General features: G+C 37.7%; 1 non-coding gene across 1 annotated transcript; it reads right to left on the bottom strand.

Annotated features, from left to right (window-relative positions):
- Window positions 1-1,730: 1,730 nt before the first annotated feature.
- LOC115869783 lies at window positions 1,731-1,874 on the bottom strand. Its single transcript, XR_004046371.1, has one exon. It is a non-coding gene; the product is annotated as a small nucleolar RNA SNORA48 (small nucleolar RNA).
- Window positions 1,875-3,513: the final 1,639 nt, after the last annotated feature.

Below are 3,513 nucleotides of genomic sequence, written 5' to 3'. Positions count from 1 at the left end.
TTTTTATATATGTTTTACATAAAAAAGATTGTCATACTTAATGCTCAGGCCTATTAATATGTCTGTAGTTATAATGTGGTGGTATTATAAATAAATTATATTAAAATATCATTGTTTTCACTCTCAATGATATGATTTTTTTGTTTTTTGATGTCTGGTATCTGATCCTTTCGACACCTTGTGATCACACAGGCTGATGTGCTTCCATGTGGGGAGGGACAGTGCAAAATGGGGACCTAAAGCCCATCTGTAGACAACTGGACATCCCCTTACAGAAGGGTTGCAGGGAGGAGATGAGCCAGTCAGGGTTCAGTGTAGCAATGGTGAAACATACAACTTTCCTCTAGTTCTTGAATGCTTCCTCCCCCCCACTATCATGATCCCAGTTCTACCTTATAAATCCGGCTAGACCAGAGGATGTAATTGGTACAGATAATAACTGGAAACACAGGGAATCCAGGACAGATGAACCCTTTAGGGCCAGTGGGGAGAGTGGTGATACCGGGAGGGTCGAGGGAAGGTGGGGTAGAAAGGAGGAACCCACTATAAGGATTTACATATAACCCCCTCCCTGGGGGACAGACAACAGAAAATTGGGTGAAGAGAGACACCGGACAGTGTAAGACATGACAAAATAATAATAATGTATAAATTATCAAGGGTTCGTGAGGGAGGGGAAAAATGAGAAGCTGATACCAAGGGTTCAAGTAGAAAGCAAATGTTTTGAGAATGATGGTGGCAACAAATGTACAAATGTGCTTGACACAATGGATGAATGTATGGATCATGTTAAGAGTTGTATGAGCCCCCAATAAAATGATTTAAATATATACTATTGTTTTATATCATTTTTTTATTTACTATCTAGAATATTTATATAAAGGGAATTTACCCTTATCTACTATTTGGTCACTTTGTGATAACATTCATGTAAGACAAGCAAGGAACATGTATTATTCTTTCCTCTGCTTACCAGTTTCCAAGGTAAAGAAATGATTTTGTCATTCTAAAAGAGAGGTGAAGTAGCTTATTTTCTTTCATTAAAAAAAATTATAGGTTTAAAAACATTTAATATGCTTCAATCCATTTCGGTTCTTATCCTTATTGAAGCTTAAATTGTAAAATATTTGGCCAGTAAAATTCTCTTTAAATGAACTCTACTGATACTTAAAGTATGTTTATTAGCTAGTAAAATAAGATTGTGCAGGATTACCTTGAATAAGCCAACCCCCCAAAACACACACAATAAACCTTGTTTGATTTCATTGTGCGGTTATGTTTTGCAATATAAATATAAACGATGGTCGTTACTGCTTCACAGGTTTTTTCATGAGTCAGGATAGAAAATGTGTGTGTGTGAGTGAATGTACAGCATATAAATTTAAGGATAAAATGCCTCATGGATTTCAATTCCGATTCAAACTACTAGGTTTTATTCTATTTTATTGTGATTTTTTTCATTCATATCTATTATTATGGTTCTCAAGGACATAGACAAATCAGAATAGTTTCTGACTATTCATTTGCTTCACCTCTCAATGCGTCTTTAACAGTTTTAGAATAATAATATATAAGTTAACACAACTAATAGAGCTGTTGGAGAAAGTTTAATATATTTTTCCGGTGTTGTTTTCATTCTATCCCTTTTAAAAATGTTTTTAGCATATCTATCTAGACTGATTTTAGAGTTATTTTCCCTACATATTCTCCCTTTCGATCCTATTTTTTTTTTATGTGCCCCAGGCAAGAAATAGCTCTGGCCACGATCTAGGCATCAAGCTAGGATGAACAAAGGGCTGCCAGTCTGCTCTGCCCCTGACTTATATAAGAGCACCACCACCAATCAGGTGTTTCTTTGTCCCTAGCCAGGGGTTGTTTCAATCCTAATTTATTGCTGTTTTTCTTACAACTCTATGCTTAATGCTTAGCACTGGGGGGGACTTTAATTTATTTGTTTCTTTTGATGTCTATCAGACAATTTTGTTTTCTGAAATTTATTCTCCAGTGAATTGTTCAAGAATAACTCAAGACAATGCTATGCTCTGTTATTTAGATCTGTAGATTCAAGCTGTATTTTTTTCCTTGACTTACTATTTTAGCATTTGTTCTGTTCCCTTGGTTGAAGTTTCTCAGGAACTTATTTTATACATATATTAATCTCCTTTACCTGCCTTCAATAACTGTAATTTCATATTAAATTAGCATTACCTCTTTCATAATTTCCTTTTGATTTAAAATATTTTTCTATTAGCTTTATTTGCTATATTTATTCATTTTCTTGTTCTCTCAATTCAGTTCTGAAATACTTTATTTCTATTTTTCCTCATGATCCGTTACCTGATTATAATTTTTTCTTACATATTTTACTGTGCTTTAGAATAAAGTTTACATAGCTAATTAGTTTTACTAATCAGTAGGGTTTGGGTCGTGTTTTGGTCAACTCAATGTGGGCTGCCTCACTTAGCTTCACTAGGGTGCCCATTAGTCACCTGGCCTTTGGACCATGAGCACTGTCACAGTTTCTCAACAAGCCTCGAGCCCTATGCTAGGTCATGAATTTCAGACCAGTCAACCCTCTCTTGTCTTCTCCTCTAGTGTTTGAGAACCAGGTCCACGGGTGTCAATGGCCAAACTCAACCCATGTCTCTATTGCTGCTTTTCTCCCACTTCCACTCAACAAGTGGATCCAGGTGGTCACCTAGCAAGCATTTCAGCCAAAATGCAGGAAGGTCACAGGAGAGTGGTTGGAAAATCTTGTAGATTCTGTGATGGTGGATGGATCTCAGCACTGAGTTGGGTCTCCACGTGGCTCATCTAGCTCCAGGGCTCTGGCTCCACCAGTGTGTCTTCCTGTGGCTTGTGAACAACACTGTCTCGTAGGGAGTGTGTGTGTGTCCTGTCTCCAGTGAGCTATTTATCTCCTTAGCACCTCCATATCAGGTCATCTAGCTGCAACCTGATTCACAGATCAGACTCTACCCCTTCTTCAAGTTGACATAGTATGTAACTCTCACATCCTGTGTGTCTCCAAGCAGCATTCTAAAGTTTCCTTTCTGTGGTAGCTAAACTTCTGCTTGTTCTATGCATATTGCTAGATTCAGGAATTTCTCTGACAGTGGGTTTTGTTTCTCCTGTTTTCTCATTGATGTTTTTGTGGGTATTTGCTGTCATTTTGCAGGACCTTTGTACCATTTTCCAGGGAGTTAAACAGCTCTGGGCTCTCTCTTTGTGAGGCTGGTAGGGATGCTTCAGCAAGCTGCTTATAGCCAACTGCACTAGGGTGTCAGGCTACTTCTTTATCTCACTAAGGTTTTTTGGGTTTTTTTTCACCTTTTTTTTAAAAAAACATTTTATTAGGGGCTCATACAACTGTTATCGCAATCCATACACACATCAATTGTGTAAAGCGCATTTGTATATCATTCTCAAAACATTTTCTCTCCACTTAAACCCCCAACATTAGGCCCTCATTTTTCCCCTCCCTCCCGCTCCCCCCTCCCTCATGAGCCCTTG

Source organism: Echinops telfairi, unplaced genomic scaffold (genome assembly GCF_000313985.2).
Source record: "Echinops telfairi isolate 266 unplaced genomic scaffold, ASM31398v2 ScPeMD7_44;HRSCAF=162, whole genome shotgun sequence".
Taxonomy (NCBI): domain Eukaryota; kingdom Metazoa; phylum Chordata; class Mammalia; order Afrosoricida; family Tenrecidae; genus Echinops; species Echinops telfairi.
This window is presented reverse-complemented; position numbering and strand designations above follow the sequence as displayed.